The 21,404-nt window shown below is 38.4% G+C and overlaps 1 protein-coding gene across 6 annotated transcripts in view; it reads left to right on the top strand.

The window, feature by feature from the left end:
* The window catches only part of SPATA5 (spermatogenesis associated 5), a 194,357-nt gene that overhangs the window by 55,123 nt on the left and 117,830 nt on the right, over positions 1 to 21,404 (top strand). The gene's annotated exons all lie outside the window — the stretch shown is intronic.

Below are 21,404 nucleotides of genomic sequence, written 5' to 3'. Positions count from 1 at the left end.
ATACTGAAACAGACCACTGATTTATCTAACATAATAGTGTCAATTGTGATTGGTAACAGCTGGCCAGTCTCTTATGAAGATTTTCCCCCCAGCATTGCTGCTGGAGATGTCATGCTTTGAATCTGAGATGTGTTGCATACAAAGTGGATGTTGATGTCCTCTTCAAACTACTGCCAGTTTTGATTACCTTTTGCATTATTTGCTTTTCAAGCCTGCAAAGTAGGCTGGATCCTATGAAAGAGAGAAGTGGGGGAAATCTCTCTTTTTAAAGGCAGGCAGAAATTTAGTCTGCTTCTAATGCAGCTGTGGCTCCTTTTGATAGATGAAGCTTGACTACATGAATCAAGGAATGTGTTCACTTGTGCGATTCCTGTTCATTCAGTCCGACTATATATATATATATATATATATATATCCATCCTAGCTCCAAACCTTCCTGGAGATGCGAGGGAGTGTCTGTTTAGCTGTCACTGAGTTGAATGTCTTTCTTCCCATTAGAGAAACAGAAATTCACTAGGCAAGAAATTCCTTTCCTTGGTTGCCATCATCAATAATGCCTCCAGCCTGTATTTGTAATGGCAGGCTGGAACAGAAGAAGCTGTTACAACCCCAGGGAACTCTGTGATTGTTTCACAACAGGAAGTAAGATGTGTGTAGCTGTGGAATTGGATTGTTTTAGCTCCTGCTGGGTGAGATCTGAGTGTCAAACACATTAGCCAGAATGTCTAAAGCATAAGGGCTGAGAGTGAAATGATAGTTCGTGGTCTGGGATGGCACCCTGGAGCTTCTGACAACCTTATTTCCCCTTATCCCAGCAGTTGCATCCTCAAGTGCTCCATTTGCATGAGAATGACAGGATGTGATTGGACAAATGAAGATTAATGAGAGAGTGTGATGTCAGTGTGTTATATTGTCCCTAGATTGATGGTGTTCTGTTTTTCATTTGTGCTGGGAAGCTTCACTGTAGCATGAAGCAGAAACCAGTGAATAAAAGGTGCAATGTGTGTTTAGATCTACTCATGTTTAAACAAACAAACAAACAAACAAACAAACAAACAAAGCTTGCTCACCTTGCTATAAAATCTGAAAATAAATAGGGTAAAATATGTTCTTGCACAAAGGACAAATGGTGCATATTCAAATGAAACTATTTTGGTGTCTTTGGTCCCATCAGTGATGGTGTTTGTTTCTGCACTGTCTATATAAGCAGAAAAAATCCTGTAGTCAAAAAGGTATGTTGACACTTTTTCCATTATAATAGTTGTGTAACATCATTTCCCCACAGCAGTACTGTAACTGCGGCTTAGGATCAGTTTTCCTCAGGGTCAGGTTAGGTATTGATATATTGAAGAGGAATGGGAAGATTTCTCATTCTGCTGTTACCTTAATTGGATGAACTAAAATGGTTGCTACATCTCCACTGGATCTAGGATAAAGTTGGTTCATTGGAAAGCTGTTACTTTTTATTATGTTATGAGTATTTTTATAGGTGTATGATGTATATGTCTTATTTCAGGTCTAAAATATTTCATCTGTTTAAAAACAAACAAATCCTTACAACACTTTCTGTACCAAGGGATAATAACAGTAGCCTATTCACATCTTCTTGTTGATTTCTCACTTCTGTTTGAATTACCACATTTTTTTTTTGTTTAAAGGCTGTATTGAAGGGGAAAAAATGAAAGTGTTTGTGTTTGGTAATACCTTCCTCCAGACACATACTTTACCATGAGCTACATTTCCAATCTGAATAACTAATCTGGGTAACTCAAGCAATTTGCTTCACTTGGTTCACTAAGCTGTTATGCCTGTTTGCACATCTTATGTCTGAATACCAATAAAGTAATAAAGGTTTTAATTGCAAAATGATACATTTGAAAATCTTGGGTTTTAGACGTAGATACAATACAGGTAGTGTACCACTAGATGGAACCAGCTTCCAGTGCCACTTAAAAAAAAATACCTCCAGTGGAATATTTCTTAAATATCATGTAGCATAAAAACCGTAAAGGTACCAGATTTTGTCTGATCTTGGAAGCTAAGCAGGTCAGCTCTAGTTAGTACTTGGATGGAGACTGCCATTGAGTACCAGGTGTCATAGGCTATATTTCAGGGAAAGGAATGGGCAAAACAACCTCAGAGTATTCCTTGCCTAAGAGAAACCTGTGATGATCGCGGGGTTGTCCTAAGTCAACAGGCTTAGGGGGAAAAAACCTACAAAATTAATGGAGTCACCATAAGTCCACAGGTGATTTGAAGGTACACACACACACACACACACACCCCAAATCAGTTAATATATTTACAACACAGAATGTTAGTATTTTGATATGTTTCTTTTATTCCTTCTGTTTCAGAATCAAAAGGTTATCTCTTGTATTTTTTAGGGCCCAATTCATTAGTGGGAAATGAAATTAAAAACCTTTTTTCTGAAAAAGGTGTGTTTTATTTTACTTCAGCTGAGAATGGATTCTTCACTGTGAATTTTTTTTTAAAAAAAGATGCATGCTTATTAGTTTAGTTTAGTGCTAATCAGGAATAGTTTGGTTTTGATATAAAAAAAAATAAAAGGAGTGATTTGGCACAATCTGTAACAAGATTTTAAGTTCTAGCCTCAAGCAAAAACAAAACAAAACAAAAAACCTATCCTTCCTCTTGAGAAACATCAAAGTTTTCCCCTTCTGGAGGATTATGAAAGAAATTCAAATATGCAAGGTTTATGGATAAAGGGGGAGAAAATCTTATATGTGAGTTATCTGGCAATATGTTGAGAACCTCATAAATCAGCTAATCTGAAGTTGTAAACATGTTCCACGTTTGGTTTGTCTGGAACAAATTGTGGTTATTGTTTCATCCTTATTTTCTTTGAGTATTTCTAACTGTGTTTTCAGTCTTCCATCTGATTGGTGATTTCAGTGTTAAGAGATGTTAGTTACAGGATAACCATAATGTTGGTTTTACGAAGACTATAATGGACATGTTATTTGCCTTCAGTGACTGAAATTAACACCATAGCAAAGGATACCGTCTGGATATATCCATATCATCACAAATTGGGGTTTACATTCAATTTTAGTCCTAGCTAGAATAGATTAATTGAAGGGAACAGTGCTTATTTGTCACAATTAACTTAAATCCCATTCATTTAAACTGATCTTTTCTAGATATCATTAACATTGAATTTAGCCCTGAGTTAAGAGCAAGTAGTCTCACATGTACCTCACAGATAGACAACCTATGAAAAAAAACCCTGTGCTTTATTTGTTTAGTCATGGAAGTTGCTAGCAGGTATATCTTTGTGACTGCAAAAGATGTGAAGCATTGTTGTGAGGGCTTGGAGTCCTTTTAGCCCCATGTTAGGGTTCTAGTTAAATTTAAGGTAAAAAGCCAAACCAAATGAAAAGAAAACATCTGGAGCCTTTTTTAAAACAAACAAACAAACAAACAAATAATAAGTTTAATAAGTTTTATTTATAAACCGCTTTTCCACAGTGATCAAAGCGGTGTACAGATAGAAACAAATAAATGTTGGTCTTTCTAAGTGCGCCCTCCACAAGTCCTGTTTCTAGGGGTGAGAGGTTAAATTAATCTGCTTCTAAGTTATATTATGTTGGATGTAAGGATTAATTCATAATTACCTCAAAGATTACCTAAACATTTGTATTTTTTTTAATATCTGCCTGCATTTCTAAAATAACATACCTGTGATCCCAGCATACACTGCTGGGATTTTTTTTTAAAAGGAAGCACTGCTCTTTTGTAAAATATTATCTCCATGTTTTAGTGCAAAAACATATTTTTTCCCAGCTGGAACTGGGGGAAAAAGCTCACTTCTGATTTCATTCATGGCTCTGAATTTTGGTAGTGTGCAGTCTGCGGAAGAGAATGTGGCCCATAGTGAGTTCTGGGTGATCTGTAATAGGTCCCCACATCTGAAGAATTTGCTTACATCAGGTGGCCCTTTTACACTACACAATTATAGCACTATGATTTCACTTGAGCTGCCATGGCTGTATCCCATGGAATCCTGAGGTGTTTAGTTTGATGATGGCATTAGAGCTCTCCAACTAAAAATGCTAAATACCCCTCCTTAAACTGCAAATCCCAGGATTCCATAGGATGGAACAATAGTAATCATAGTTGTGTAGTATAAAAGAGCTCCTAATCTAGGTGGTACAATGTAATAATAAAGGATTGAGGAAGAAATAGAATTTTGGCCACTTGTCATTGCCATGAGTTCTGCAGTAAAAATGAGTCCTAAGAGGGAGAGTGCAAACTAAAAGGATCTCTGTTTGGCTATTTTTCTTTTATTTTTGGGGAACACCTACTCTGATGAAGAATTCTGGAGGACCTGAAAATTTGCGTAGTTTTGTGGAAACATTAGGTAGGTCCTAATGAAGGTATTGCCTAACTGTAGATTTTGTTTTCACTCAAGAACCAATCCAGATACCATTTTTATTTTGCTTTAACAATGTCTGTGAAACTTCAGCAATATGCTATGCGTTCTACAGAACATAGGAGTGACATACTACTTCTCTAAGACAACTTACAGCCATAATTTGTATACTGTTATGTTTTATAATTTGTAGTGATAGATATATGAAGGGTCTCTGTTTTTAGCTTCATCTTTCTCACTGCACTTTACATGGTGCTGTGCATCTGCTTTGTAGATTGGCCCATTAACTCTATGTGACAGTTATGTTTCTGACCCAATAGCTCCAGCTCATCATTGTCATGCTCTACTTGGCTCATGATGAAAGTTCAGTGAGTGCATCCGGTAAGCTTATGATGTTAGGGCTTGAATACTTCTGTCTGTTCCCTAGTGTTGACATTAATAAATTCTTTTCTGATGTATTTGGAAGTATATTGTAGCAATTTTGTTATTTTGGTATTAAGGAAAATTCAAAAGCTCAAAACAGAGGAAGTTATTCTAAGCTGTGCTGTGTGTGTCACAGTTTCCAACAGTCAGAAGAAGTCTAACTTCTTCCAGGTGCATTGTATAAGAGAAAAACAACATCTAATGATCTTCAATCAAGGTTTTTGCCATTTTAAAAAAAGATGAGAGGTACTACTGCAAAGCACATATATAAGCAGGAAACAAAAAGGAGACACACTCCACTTGCTGTTGGATGGTCATCTGTTGAAAGTTTTCTAATATGTTATGGTCCAGCTTTCTGTAGAGCTTTGTTATAACTCCAGTTAAATGTCTCTGAAAAAGGCCTTTTTTGCACAGATCAAAATGTGTTGGGCTTTTCAAAGGAATGAACAGTTGACCATCCAACAGCATGTGTATCTTGTCTCCTTTTTGTTTCCTTGATTTTTTTTTAAAAAAGAACCAAATATTTTTCACAGTTTAATTGTCTGCTGTGTTTCTGAGATTACTTACTTTTGTAAGCATAACTCAGAAAATTGCTTTTATTCATAATGATAGCAAAGGGGTAGGCAAGGCTGTATACTATCACCCTAGCTATTCAGTTTGTATGCAGAAAACATTGTATTCCTCATCACTATGTACAGATGCAAAAGTGAAAAAAAAATTATTGGAAGAACATAAACTCATGAGTGCTGACAATACTGTGGATGGCCAAGAAGAAAAACAAATGGGTTCTAGAACAGATAAAGCCAGAAATTTCGCTGCAAGCCAAGATGACTAAATTGAGACTGTCATACTTTAGTCACATCATGAGGAAGAATGAATTATTAGAAAAGACAAAGATGCTAGGAAAGGTGGAAGGCAGTATTATTATTATTATTATTATTATTATTATTATTATTATTAACCTTTATTTATGAAGCACTATAAATTTACACAGCGCTGTACATACAATCTTTTTAATTAGATGGTTCCCTGCTCTCGGGCTTACAATCTAAAAAAACATGACACAAAAGGAGAAGGGAGTGGTGGAGGGAAAGGGTAAGAGGTCCAGCAGAGGAAGACCACATGCTAGATTGTTAGACTTGATCAGTGACGACACGAACATGAACCTACAAGACTTGAGCAGGGATGCTGAGAACAGAAAGGCTTGAAGATGTCTCACTCATAGATGAGGGTTGCCATTAGTCCAAGTTGACAACAAACGTTTACATTATATTAAACATATTTCTGCCCCTTTTTAAAATGACAGCTGGGGAAGGTGGATGCAAGCTCCAGGAAGAGAGATTCCACCTCAACATTAAGAGGAACCTCCTGACAGTAAGGGCTGTTCGACAGTGGGACACACTCCCTTGGAGTGTAGTGGAGTCTCCTTCCTTAGAGGTCTTCAAACAGAGGCTGGATTGCCATCTGTCGGGGAAGCTTTGATTGTGATTTCCTGCATGTCAGGGGGTTGGACTGGATGGCCCTTGTGGTCTCTTCCAACTCTACGATTCTATGATTCTATGATTCTATGATTACAGTAACAAATGTAATCCTAACAAATTGTAAAAATGCAACAATATCCATTTTTTTAACTTCAGTGCAACACTCTTCAAGGTTACTTAAGTGGGGGAGGTGGCCATTTAAAAACTTTTAAGCAATGGTTCTGGAATGTAAAGCAGCACAAATATTGGCTACTTACTTTATACAGTGCATGAGTATGCATTGCCATCGACACTTACAAAAGCAAACCATGGCTGCTGCTCACAGGAAGTGTAGCTGGCAGTTAGACATACTTCCTTCATTACATCAAAGCAACCAACAATGTCTTGCATTGTCCTTCAGCAGATTACAGTGGTACCCCGGGTTACGAAAATAATCCATTCCGCGGCGCCCTTCGTAACCCGAAATCTTTCGCAAGCCGAAAAAGCCATAGGCGCTAGCACTGGAAGCCGCGATTTGGTGCGAAAAAGCGCCGAAAAGCACCAAATTTTTTTTTCGTAAGCCGAAAAAAAAAAACGTAGCCCGGAACAGTTTTTTCCTATAGAATTTTTTCGTATCCCGGAAATTTCGTAACGCGGTGCTTTCGTATCCCAGGGTACCACTGTATACCTATTTAAAAGTTTAAAAATAACAGGAAGGGGATTCTATGGCCACCTTATATATACTTAAGCTAAGAGGCAACACTCCCCCAAACCATAAGCAAATAACACGTTAATAATGAGTGCCAAAGGCCTGGTACAGATGGGCAGGAAGGGCTGTGAGATATTGGCCCTTTCTGCCTGGATGGAGGCCACAGCAGACAAAAGCTGCAGCCTCTGTGAGGCCTAAAAAAACACGCTCTCGGTGGGTTCTTTTTGTGCCATGCGCTGGGCACCATTGGCGTGGCTTACACACAACGATGATGTCCGCACAGCAGGACGCTGTTTGGATGCTGTGGTGTGTGGATATCATTGTTGCACCCTGTATGGACAGGGTCGAGAAATTATGGCACTAGGGAAGCACAGATTGGTTGTGAGCGTGGGGACGCTCAACCCTCACCCTGCCCACAGACCGGCACTTTTTGACCATCTGTACTGGGCCTAAGATACTCTCCCAATGATAAATGCAGAGTGGGAACAACTGGATGACGGGGGGGGGGGGGGTTTGAAACATCAGGTGTTATAGTAACTTTTCCAAATTCTGTTTTTAACCAAGTGGATCCACCAAGTGGCTTACAAGTTTAAAATATAAACAGAAAAAGCAGTATCTCACAGTCTACATTTCAAAAAAAAGTTAAGAACACAAGCTGAAGAACACCAAAACCAAGACTCAGCAAATGCAAATGAGAAACCACTCAGGGTCAGGGGCTTTCCCAGCAGAAAATGATCACCAATTAGCAGATAGTAATCCTCTTTTGCATATCCTCCCACCCTGAGACCCGACCATTAACAACAGAACAATACACAGATTAACATGGGAATCACTCCTCCTTACCCAGGGTCACACAGTGTGTGTGTGTGTGTGTGTGTGTGTGTGTGTGTGTGTGTGTATACATAGACACACACACACACACACACACTCTTCCAGGTCAGCATTCTGTGAAGATGCCAGCCACAGATGCTGGCAAAACGTCAGGAATAAACTCTTCTAGAACATGGCCACATAGCCCCAAAAACCCACAAAAAACTATGGATGCCGGCCATGAAAGCCTTCGACTTCACATAAGAACACAAGCTGTTAGACATAAATTAACTGATTCTCAAATGCCTTCTAAAATTAATCTTCTTTCAAAAAAATAAATAAATAAAAATAAAATTAATCTTCTTTCACATTATGCTTAAAACCAAATGGGATTTTTTTTGTTGGGGGGTGGAGAAGTTTTACCACCTTGAAGGTTGAGCCCTACTGTGAGGTAGCTTCTCTTGGCAGCAGATATTGGGTGTAAGGAAAGGGCAATGAATTCTTCATTATGTGTGATTTTTGTATTTTTACTGCTAAGGAATGGAGAGAAGTGCATGTCTGATTTTCTGTCTCAGATACCAAAATAATCTGGCCAGCTTTCAATACTGCATACCTTGATTTGTGGGTATAGAGCACCCTGGTTTCTGGTTTCATCTTGGGCCATGAAAGGTCTTGGACCTGACTTTGATGCTACATAGTGAAGGCCCTGTCTTGTATCACAGATGTCATGGGTGGGCAGAGTGCAGGTTGCTGGCTGTAGGTAGCCCCCAAGGCCTTTTTGTGGCCTGCCCTCTGATGTCCCTTCCACCAGCAACTGTTTTGTAAATAACCTTGCAGGTCAAATTCATAAGGGAGAAGGTGACCTGTGAAATATCTAGGCCCAGGTAGGTAGGACTTTTAAGAACAATCAAGTTTAGCATTGTGCAAAGATTGTATTATCTCTTCACTTTCTAATTAAAGAGTATAATAGGGTTGAGGTAACAGTAAAAACTTGTCTTAATAAAAATGAGCATGCTGCAAGAAAGCAAATCATATTGCTTGGGCAGCAGTAAATGGCTGTTTATAAATTCAGTTATCCTTCAAGTTAATAAAGTATTGTGTTTTATAAGGAGAGGAGAGAGTTTTATGTAGCCCCTCTCATGGGGTGATGTTGTACCCTAAACTCTTGTTAGAATTTTCAGTTAATATCAGTAAAAAAATGGCTCAGATGTGTTCACTATTTATATCACTGACATTTGTTAGGGTTTTTTGATTTGGTTTCAGTGGAGTGTGCATGTGTTTCCCTCAAGTATAGTAAATAAATATTTCCAGGTGTACAGAAGTGACTTTTGATTCCAACCCTTCAATTGTCAGGGTATGTAGAGGGTGCTAAATCAACCTTGAGCCTGCTGAGTTGGTTCCCTACCCCCACCTGCAATTCTTAGTAGTGACAGTTGAAGAGCACGGTGACTTTTTCACTTAAGATTTATTACTTGCCTGACAAAACAAGGTGGGAGACAAACTTGTTCGGCTGCATTTTTTAACTTTCACAGCTATACCATAAGCCTGGGATAAATGGTGCTGCTTTTGTCCATAAAAGTATATGCACATATATTAAAATTAACTCTTTTCTCTCTTTCACACTCATGCATACTTAATCTCTCTCTATAAAATTTGAGTAAAGACAGATCATGCCTCTTTGTATTAAAGAAAATTTCAAATCATTATACTTGTAGTACATTCCATTGTTGTACTGCTTTTTGAAGCAGTTTTATTCTTCATTTAGCAAGAGTGCAAAGATAAATTGGTGATGACAGATCTTATCTATAGGAATTTTGCATTTTCTTGTAATCTGCTGCTTCAAGCACAGATTCGGGTCTCCATTATTATGATAGGATGTGTACTACAGAAATGTATATAACAAAGGAAAAATTGCAGCAGTAAAACTAAGCATTAAATAAAAATAATGTCCACCCAGTCATAAGAAGAAGTCAGCTCTCAGTCCCAAGCCAGAGACTGAATAAAATCAAGAATCACTCAATCACTCAACACCTGTAGCTTCATAAAAAGTCAGTATTATCTTCATATTTGAAACTTGGGAGACTTTTTGGATTTCCCTATGAAGAGATCTACAAGGTCATTGCTACACCCAAGAAGGGCCTTAGAGATACAGTGGGCCCTTGTTATCCTCTGGGGTTTGGTTCCAGGAACCCCCGTGAATAACAAAATCTGTGAATGCTCAAGTCCCATTAAATACAATGGCATAACAAAATGGTGTCCCTTATATAATATGACATAATCAAAGTTTGATACTTGGAATTTATACTTTCTTTGAATATTTTCAAGCCATGGATGCTTGAATCTGTGGATAATGAATCTGTGGCTAAAGAGGGCCGACTGTATGCCTGCTAGAAAAATGGAAACAGCCTCAGATGTTAAAGTATTTGGGAAGGAAGGTAAGAGGAATGGTGATTCTCTATTATGTCTTATGTCCCAAGCTGCTAAGGGCTTTAAAAATAAATGGCATGTTGGAAAATAAACACATTTCTTTTATAGACTGATACTGGATTGTTGTGCTTGAATCCTACTCCGTAAATAGCATACCAGTAGTATTTTGTACCAACTAAAAGTTCTGGGTGCTCCTGAATAGCAGCATGTAGAGTTCTGCAAGTTCTGAAGGAGGTTTGGGCAAAAGGTAAATTTCTGGGTGATTAGTAGCAGGTTAATAAGGATTTCTTCTCCCAGGTCTTTTTAATAATAGGTGCAGCAACTGCTAAAATGAAGAAAGATGGGATGGAAGTATCCAAGTGTGCATTTTTTGTTTGGAAGGGTTGTTGTACTTAAAAACCAATTCCTGGTCTTAGAATTATTAATTAATAACCCTGTCTATTTCATCAGGCTCCAGTTGGTGGATCTTGAACTGTTGCAAAACTGAATGGTGCCCATTTCTGTTAAAACATGAATAAATGTGATCTGGTATGTTTTTCCAGAGAAGACCAGAGGTGATACACCATTCAAAGTAGCTGAAGGATACTCTTTCATAGACTCTGCTTCCGTCCAAAAAGCAGCATTAATGCTTCTGGGGCTCCATGTGGCTAGTAGGTTGTACTTTGCCCACAACTGATATACATTCAGCTGTAATACTTCACATGAACATAAACAGTTTTGAAGCCCTGTTACCACGTTGGGCAAAGAAGGCATTTTGCTAGTGTAGAGCTTATTAAGTTACTGTTTCCAGGGGATGGAAGGGGGTAGCTGTATTAATCTTTTGCAACAAAAATGGGCTATAGATTCATTTTTGCTAATACAAATTGTAAGTAGACTTCATGAAACAGAGCTCTCCTTTCTCAATACCATCAATACATGTTTTCTAGAAGTCTACAGGGTAAGAAGAGGTAGCTTAAGCCAGTTGGTGAGGCAAGCCTTATTCCATTACTTAACAAGCCAGCACGTGGGCTATGTAAGCAAGAACACACGCCAGGGTGTGTGTTCATCAGTCAACACACAAGGTGTGTGTAATTGGCAAGCACACACCCTGGAACATGTTAGCGCACTTATAAAAATGGCCATTTAACATTTATTAAAAGCATGTAGATACAAAATTTACCTAGTTTTCAAAATGCTGTGAAACTTCTTTAAGCATCATTCTGTCACACTTTAGAGTAAGAATTATAATGTTTCTCTTCCAAATATGCTAAAATGCTTTGTTGGCGAAGTTGCTTTTTCTGTTCCTATTGCTATCCCAAATTGTAAACTTGGCACAGAAAAAAGAAAAGAAAAGAAAAAAAGCACTCATTTCTCAGGGTACCTCAAAGTATAGTCTGACACAATGAAAAGCAAACATTGATGCTATAGCACATGTTTCTTGGTGAGAGGGCCCCCAAACAGCAGTGAAGGAGCTAAGCCTCAGGGTTTGATTTATTTGTACAGTAGGGTTTTGCCAGCATTGATAGACCTATATAGCTTAAACCAGTTTATTTTTTGACAAAAAATAACTATGAAAAAGAAATATGTTTAGACCTGTTTGGGATCAAACTGGAATCCAGGCAGACAGTGGCATTTGGTCTATTTTTTCTATCCTTCTTCCCTCCTTCTAGTCACTTTTCTTCTGTTTTAACTGCCATCCAACTAGATGTGACATTTTGGTATCTCGAAGTCATGTTTCATTGCTGAATTCACATTGAACTAGACATAGGCATTTGCAGTGCTGTCACTTCATGAGTTTTAAGCAAAGTCCCTGAATTTTAGCCATCTGCCATGTGTTTAAAGCATGGAAATAATCTTGGATAAAAATAGTTCTGACTAATCTGTTGCAGTTTGCCATTTGGGTACTTTGATTGTGTATATAATTAATGTAATGGGACCAAACATGCTCCATGCCATTTTGTGAATGAAACATGATGCGGGGAAGCTGATGATACTGCTTGAATGAGAAGCAACTCCTTAATCTGCTCAAAGATGGAAGGGGTAAGCAAGTGCACACTCACTTAATCCTGTCCCGCAGGACCAAGTAGAGAGATTGATGTCAAGAGATGCAGGGATAGAAAGATCCTGGTGGAGGCATCCACAGACATCCACACTGTGGAGCAGGCAGAGACATCATCCAGGAATGCTGAGAGCCAAAGAAGAATAAAGAAACAGTACTAAATGTTCTCATTTCACATACACTGTAGACCAAATAAGAAAGTCACAGTGCCTATCGTATCTGGAGAGCTTTGTATGTTCTTTGGTAGCTGTGGCACCCAATCTCCTGAATGCTGCCACCTAAGAGAAATAATTTTGTGTTCAAACCAAGGTACTTATGGTTCAGCAGCAATTAAATGTGCAAGGCAGAGTCATTGCTAACCTGGCTGTCTTTCTGGTGTTGAGTACCTTTGAGGCCACTAGAGATGATGGATCTAACCATTGATGGAAAATTGGTTGAGTTCAGAGTTAAATGCATGTTCCAGCAGTATTTGCCAAGGGAACCGGGTAAATATGGCATAAATATATTCTGAAGGGAGACATTTATTTGGGCAGGCAGCCTAGCACACTACAGGAAATCCAACTTGGATGCAGAGTGGTGACAACACTAATTAAAAGGTAAACCAATTTCCTATACTAGGCAAAAATGGTGGAAGTCCACTTCTTCATCAGCTTATAATTGTCAGATGAACTTGTAATCAAAGATATAATGTGTGTGACATCATTTGAAAAATGTAAAAGTAAAGGTTTTCCCTTGACTTGAACGTCTAGTCGTAACCAACTGTAGGGGATGGTACCCATCTCCGTTACTAAGCTGAAGGGCCAGTGTTGGTGGAAGACAACTCTGGTGGCTGTGTGACCAGCATTACTGCACAGGACACTGCTAACGAAGTGGTAACTATTTATCTGTTTGCATTTTTACATGCTTTTGAACTGCTAGGTTGGCAGAAGCTGGGACTACTGACAGGGGCTCACCCCATTATGCAGCACTTGGCCTTGAGCTGCCAACTTTCTGACCTTATGATCATCAGAATTGGCATCTTAACCACTAAGCCACCACATCCCTTAGTACGGCACTAAGCACCATACTAGAAGTGATAGCAAGGTTTGTTCCTTTGATTAATACTTTGTGAAATATATTTCATTGAGAAACAGAGCGGGAAGATAGTTTGTATTGAGGAAGCATATATTTAAGTATGACACTTCCCATTTGTAATGGTGTTTGGTGTTTCATTTCACTTTGGTGTTTCTTTTCACTTTGGTTACTAATTCTGATAAGACTGGGAAGCACACACACATTTTGCTGTTTCTGACACTGGAGCAGTACTTGTAGTATCAGCAGGTGGCAGTCAAGCCAAACTTCAGTTAAAGACTACAAAATATGATGCATACAGGAATTCTGATAGATAGATAAATAGATGGATGGATGGATGGATAGATAGATAGATAGAGGTAAGGTACATAGTGAATGTTATCATATCGAAATATATTGATTTGCATAATGATAAGTAAATGACAGTATATATAGTTTGCTCTGTTGTGATAAAAACCAATTGTTTTTACATCAAAGAAAAACTTCCTTTCTTTTCAGTGTAGTCATGACTAGAAAAGCAGATTTCAAGCTGTTTTGCTCTTGAACATTAAAGTAATTCAATAATTTTGATTGAGCTGTCGGGTTGAGATCTGTTGCCATTCTTTTCTTTACTAATCATTTCTGCTTGACAAAAAATGTTTTGGACACATTTAAGGTTAGTTGTGTGGAATGTAAGGGTTAACACTTTTGTTTTTTTTAATGAGAGGGAACATTAAAAACAGTACATGCAGTCAGAGAAGACCTTCTGAATAGAGTAATCAAATCCATCACTGGTGTTGCATCCTGCTGATCTGGTTGGACATAGGTACTGTAGGTGGGGGAAATTGGAACCACAACCTTGTAAATTCATCTTTCTCTTTTTATACCATATGGAGAGAGTATAAAATGATTTGAAGTATACCATGTATATTTCATCACAGGATCAGCCTTTTCAAGGATCCATTTTGGATTGGAAGGGACACAGTAGATTATAGACTCAAGACCCTCTGTAGAATCAGCCATGGAATACCATGTGCTGCCTAGTTTAGTTGGCTTAGGGGCAAAACAGATGGCGAGTAAGAGGTGGCTTAAAACCGCCCCTTTGAGCACTGGATTGAGGCTGCAGCAGCTGTATGCCACGGTAGCAAATGCGCCCTTTTTCTGCTCCCAAAAGAAGTGGCAAAATGTCTGAGCACCATGGCAAAGGAGTGCTGTAACGTTGCCTGCCATACAGTCAGGTGGGCGGTGTGATGGTGGGTAGAGTTGGGGCGGGCAGCATGCAGCTGCCATGCCCCCACTCCACGCCGACGCCGGTCTGTTTAGCCTCTTAGTTGGCTTGGGAAAAGATTCTTATGTTTTTATCAGGCTGAGATTTCCCTGCTTTATATTTTAAATGTTATTCTTGGGTAGACATTGGCTTGGGAGAAAAGTTCAGCATGAGGTCTTCACTTTATCAAGTGAATAGATATGGTTCTTAGAAACTGACAGGATCAGATGGGAATAACTAAATTCTGTAACTTTCACACTATTTTGCAGTTATGTGCATTCTCATTTCTGCCACAATCTCCAGTCTCACTCTTCCTTAAACTACTTCATAGTACTAGTTCATAAGACTTCAACTCTGGTGGCTGGGTCATGTAAGCTCCTTAAAAACAAAAAAGCTGTGGGAAATCCTATAGTTTTTGCATGAGTCAGTGTTATGGTGCATGTTTTATTTCATACCTAAGGGGTTAATGTTATGCATATTAAACTAAACAGCAAAGTTTACACTGGGGATTATTTAACATTTACTGCTGGTATTACTGTACTTCCTGTTTGGTGTTCACAATAATAGATTTCTAAAGAGCTCCGTTTGTATAAATACCTCACTTACATTCTAGGCAAGTATATTCATGTCTTGAGTTAAACACGAATACAATGATGTGTTGGAACACTGCTAAAGAAGGAAATCTTTCTGCTTCATAAATGATACCCTTGAACCTCATAAGAATATTTGGAAATGACAGTCATATATTTGTTTTCTCTTCTTTTATCATGCTGGTTTGAAAGTGCCGTGAAAGCCATTGGGAGTGACTAATCTTCACTATCCACCAGTAATGTTTCTCTCCCCCCCCCCCCGTATTTTGTGAGAAATTAACTCTATAATTGGCAGAATGTATTTAAATATTTCAAATTGACTTAGTGCATAACAAAAATTAAAACTGAGTGAAAGACTTCAAAAGGTTATCTCAAATTTTCCAAGAAATTATGTGTGTGCATTTGGATACATGGCCTTTTTTAAAAAAGAACTAACCCAATACGAGTTTCTCACCTTCCATCCATTTCTCTACACCATGTGAAAATTGGCTCTAGGAGGCTTTCTAGCTCAATGAGTGGAGCAGATTTTGAGGGTGCCTAGATGGTTGGCAATTGTCCACCCTCACAATTCCAATGACAGAGCATTTCTTTCAGTGGAATGACAAGCTAGATTCCAGGTCATTGTCAAACCAGCATAACATCAAAGCAAACCTGTATGGCCTAGCCAGTGTAACAATGAAATAAATAAAATGAAAATCTTTAGTTGGAAAGTCATCAGATACATTCAAGGCAAACCACCCTTGGTACAGCATTTTGTAAATGAGACACCACAGCAGTGAAGGCCTTCTCCCCAGTCAATTACTATAACTTTCTAGTATTTGTAAAGTAGACATCTGTGTATCTGATATTTTGGGTATGATTTGGAGTAGCCTTAAGTAGCTGTAACATACTGAATTTCCTTTTCTTAACTTTTTGCTTTGCCACTGGTTCTGGCACCAGTACTTTTAAGTGATCATTCTATCTTTTAATATTTGAATTCATCACATAGATTGTAATAGAGACCTAAAGCTCTGCATAGGCTGGCCCCTCCTTATTTATCGGAGCTTCTTTCCCCTTACCTTCCCTTTCGCTCCCTCCATCTGGGAATCAAGGACTGTTGTCCCAGCCAAGGATTTTCTCTTCTCCAGCCCAGATCTGCCCCTGGAACCTCCTTCCCTCTTGAGCACAGTTCATCATCTCTTTACCCAGTTTTAAAGCTGAGTTAAAGACAATACTGTTCAGGGAAGCGTTCCCAGTCACAACTTGATTGTTATTGTATGTTTATTTTCATTTGCTTGCTATATTTTATTATTTAATGTTAATTATATTAATATTTATTTTTAAAAATTATTTTAGTAGAATGTACGCCTTGGGCAGGTTTATTTTATTTTATTTTATTCTATTTTTAACTGATTGTATTGTGATTATGTAAATTTACAGCGCTCTATAAATGAAGCTTAATAATAATAAGTTACTTTTAAAATAATTACTTTACATTTAAAGTAAACAGGTAGTTTTATAACTGCGATTTTAAAGAATAACTCTTTACTGTCTTGCAATTTGCAAGTAATTAAATAGTAACCAGCACTACTTTTTAATGTCGATCCAGCGTGGTGTAGTGTTTTGATCATTAGACTATGACCCTGGACACAAGGGTGGAGCTGCTTAGCCATGGAACCCCCCTGGGTAACCTTGGATAAGACACACTCTCTTAGAATCAGAGAAATACAAAGGCAAATGCCCTATGAACAAATCATGCAAAAACTAAATATGCCCATTTTCCAGTGTTGGAATAATACTGGATTGCTATTTGGTGTACAGAGTGTACGTGCTTGAGGTTAAGAGCATGAGCTACAAGCTGGTAATTCTTTTGTTCAAATCTCAGTTTAGGCATGACTCACCAGACCTTATTAGCTAGGCCACTATCTTTCGAGTATCAATTCCCAATCTTTAATCTGAGGATAATTATACTCTCTAATTTACAAGTTGGCATAAACCTTACTGACATATGTGGAACATTCAGGAAAAGCAGTTTATAAATACGATTAATGATCATTCTTTTGCCCTTGTCAACCCATGGTAGAATCATCAGTGGGGATTATATTTTGTTTTCATTTTGTTTCAACAAAATTATAAGTGTATAGTTGCTATATCTTTCTGTATATAGAGCATTTTATGAGATTTTTCTTTTCTTTCTTTTCAGTCTTTAGAAATAATCAAACTTTCATGCAATAATATTTCCCTTGAATTCTTTATATATCGTTGACATTACAGTAGCTTTAAAATAGCCTTAAATTGTATTGTGAAGAACTTGTTAACTGCATCCTAAGAATTAATGTATATACTTGTGTATAAACTGAGGGCAGGTTCTGTAGCCAAAATTATGGATTTTGATATGATAAGTAGAAAGTAAATAAGTAGAGGCATGTAACGAAGGATATAAAGGATGGAGCAAAGGAGAACAATGCCAAGGAATGCCAAATTCTGGCAGGCATAAATGTGTCCACTCACCTTAAAGGCAGGATTGATGAGGAGGGAACTATTGTAGATGGTTACTGTGTGAGAAGATAACCAGGCATGGATGGGGCTAAGAAAATGCATACATGTCAAAGTGATGTACAGGCAAAGCAAAGAAAATGGGGGCTACATCACAGCCTTGAATTTTAATGTGATAACTTTGCTTGATTTTAACCCCCCAAAGCTGCCATACACAAATATCTTATTCAAATCTTTCAAAAACGGATTCTTCATTAGTAGAATCCTATTTTTTTGAAGAGAGTGGTAAAACGTGAGAACATGATCCATCCCAGGTGAACCTAAAAGAAGCTGCCACCACTACCATTTTCCTGCCCAGGCATTCAAAAAGATCAGAAATCATGCAGTGATAGAGAAAGAAGAGGGGGTCAGTGCTTCTTTTAGGTGCTCTCAGAATGGACTAAACTCCTGCCTTTTGCCAGTCTACTCAGAGAAGGGGTTGGTTCCTTTTTTTGGTAAGGGTTAAGGGGCAGTACTTAAACTGACCCAGGTTTTTTTTGTCAATTATTGGACTAAAATTTCTAGAGTTATACATGAGTATATACAAGCCAAGATAAGGCTAGCATACTTCAGATGCATCATGAGAAGGTACAACTGATTGGAAAAAGCAATAATTCTAGGAAAAGTGGAGGGAAGTAGAAAGAGAGGAAAGCCTCATGCTAGATCAGCAATATTTAAACTCTGGTCTTCTGTTTAGAACTTCAGTTCCCAGGAGCCTCAGCCACCTTGGCCAGTGGTCTGGGATGCTGGGAACTGAAGCCCAAAACACCTGGAAGACCAGAGTTTGGACATCACTGTGCTAGATGGATGGACTCTATTAAGGATGTCACAGATATGACTTTGCAGGGACTGTGAAGGACCGGGTATCTTGCAGGTGTCCCATCCACAGGGTCTCCATGGGTTGAGATATACTCAAGAGCGGTTAACCACAACTGTATACAGTATCCATAATATCTCTCACCCTTTTGGTAGGGAAGCATGCAAAGAATTTCATCTAGAAATATGAACAGTTCCTTTTCTAGAACAAGTTTGGTTAAAGGAAGGCTAACACAAATGGATGAAGAACAAATTGGTTGTATTAAATATCTGTTGCTTGGAGTTCAGTCCCCCCCCCCTTTCAGCTTAACTTCTCTCTAGAAGAAATGTGGCCTTCCATGTTAGGTTCTTCATGTCACAAATACCTGTTGAGTGTTACAATTTCATAATCTTTCATGAGAGTATTATCCCATATTTATGACCAATTGATATCTGTTTGCTCAACTGGTAATTGAAACATAACAAATATAGTTCATATGAATATAATAGTAGCTGTGCTTACCATAAAACGTATTAGAAAGTGTCAGTGTTACAAACATTCCCTCTCTCTCTAAGACATTTTTTTTACCTGATGAAGAAACATATCTGTTTCAAAAGCCTAGAGAGAGCATTCTTTGCCTTTTTGGTTGGCCTAATAAAGGCATTACCACAGTAATGGATTTTGGAATTGTTCACATGAGTACTGTATTGTTTTTGAGATGTGATCAAAAGATATTGAAGTCTATACAGGCTATCCTTGTGTAGCATCTCCATTAGGACAAGGTAGCCTCTTTCCACCTAGCTCCTTGTGTAGTTTCTCCATCAAAGCAACCAGTGCTGTCTGCATTTTAGGACCAAAGCTGACTAAAATTGATGTAGATAATCTGCACCATCCAGGAGTACCTAGAGGTGGAGCTGAGATGCCATTGCAAACACAAAGAGGAACACCACAATGAAACATCTGACTTGAAGATTCAGGTCACAGGGCAATGTGGTATTCACTTTGTTATATAATTCTTTCTTTGAAGTTATAAGTCCTTAAATTTTACACATGTTTTTCATTCATGTTTTATTAATATTTAGAGTATCCAGTATTTTGGTAATAAATATGTTTTGGAAATATTATGTTTCTTGCTCTGTTCTATATAGCTATGTTGGTTCTACTGATTTTCCTTTTTTAAAGATGAGACTTATTTTGTAAATGTTGTGTAGCTGGGGTAGGTTGCATACCCAAAAGTATAGTCCCCCTTTCAGTGGAAAAGAATGGCCTGGAACGATAATCAACTAGGAAATGCTAATATTTATGTGTTGTTTCTGACTTTAAAAAGGTGCCATTTGAAATGTTATGAAGTAAGATAAATTGTTCTGTACTATGTAAACACTGATTAATTTAGGAAATGCCTGCTGTGTAAAAGAAGGAAAAAAGAACCTAAATTGTACATTCAGAAGTGATTTTCAGTTATATAAATCATATACAAAAATAATTTAAGGTTTAAAACATGAAGATGAGTAATAATGTTCATTGGGTGGATCTTGGACTAGGCACACAGTCTAGGCCTATCTCTCACTGTGTTGCTCTGAGGATAGAATGGGAAGGAGAAGTAGCATATAAATTTGAGTTCATTGGAGGAAAGGCAATAAATCATCCCTCCATTTGCGCAGACTTTGAATCCGTGTCCCCCGCTTGCTTGCAAAGGACAAATGGAGGGATTTGAAAAGGGGCATGTGTTTGTGGGTGCCCAGAGGGGCATGCTGCTATTCATGCCAATAGGGCTTGAATATCGGCAGATTTCCGTTTTTATGGGGTGTGTGTGTCTGGAACGGATCCTCTATGAAAATGGAGGGGCAACTGTATATAAATGTAACTTCTAAAAAAATACAGTAGTGAGTACTGGGGTGTCCGTTGTAGTATCTGTATTTGTTGTTGTTAACAGCCCTCGAGTTGATCTGGACTCATGATGACCCTGTGGATGAGACATCTCCAAGACTCCCTGTCTTCCTCTGCTCATCTTAGTTCCTGCAAAGTCATACCTGTGACCTCCTTAATAGAATCTATCCATCTTAACATGCAGCCTTCCTCTCTTTCCACTTCCCTACACCTTTCTTAGCATTATTGTTTTTTCTAATGAGTCCTCTCCTCTCATGATATGTCCAAAAATATGACACCCTAAGTTTTGTCATTTTGGCTTCCAGTGAGATTTCTGGCTTGATCTGCTCTAGGGCCCATTTGTTTGTCTTTTCAGCTGCTCACAGAATCCTTGGTGCTCTTCTCCAGCACCACATCTCAAATGAACTGATGTTCTTCTTATCTTCTTTCTTAACTGTCCAGCTCTCACATCCAGACATGGTGATGAGGAATACAATGGCTTGTATGATTCTAATTTTTGTGCTCAGTTGTGTACCTTTGCATCTTATGATCTTTTCTAATTCTTTTATAGCTGCTCTCCTCATTCTTAAACTTCTTCTGATTTCCTACCTGCAATCCCCATTGCTATCAATGTTTGTTCCCAGGTATGAAAACTCTTTTACTATTTCTATTTCTTCATTGTCTAGGTTTATTTATTTCTTTATTTGGAGTATTTCTACCCTGCTCTTCAGGCACAAAGGCTCTCAGAGTGATTTACAAATGGTTAATTAGATGGTTCCCTGTCTTCAGGCTTATAATCTAAAAAGACATGACACAAAAGGAGAATGGAGTGGCAGTGGGGAAGGGGATCAGGTCCAGCAGTTCTTTTCTTCCTCTGAGGCTTGGAGCATGGCAGATGGATTGGAGGGAGGGCTGTCCTTACTCTGGCGATGGAGCTGGGCCTGCCTCTCTCTCGCTGAGGCCGGATGGTGGAATTTGTGTAGATATCTCGAGGACCGCCTCTCCCCATACAATCCGCCCCGCACTCTCAGAACATCTGGGCAGCAGCTATTGAGGGT

The sequence above is a fragment of the Sceloporus undulatus genome, chromosome 5 (assembly GCF_019175285.1).
Source record: "Sceloporus undulatus isolate JIND9_A2432 ecotype Alabama chromosome 5, SceUnd_v1.1, whole genome shotgun sequence".
NCBI lineage: Eukaryota > Metazoa > Chordata > Lepidosauria > Squamata > Phrynosomatidae > Sceloporus > Sceloporus undulatus.
Note: the sequence above shows the minus strand (reverse complement) of the source record. Positions and strands in the feature narration are given on the sequence as shown.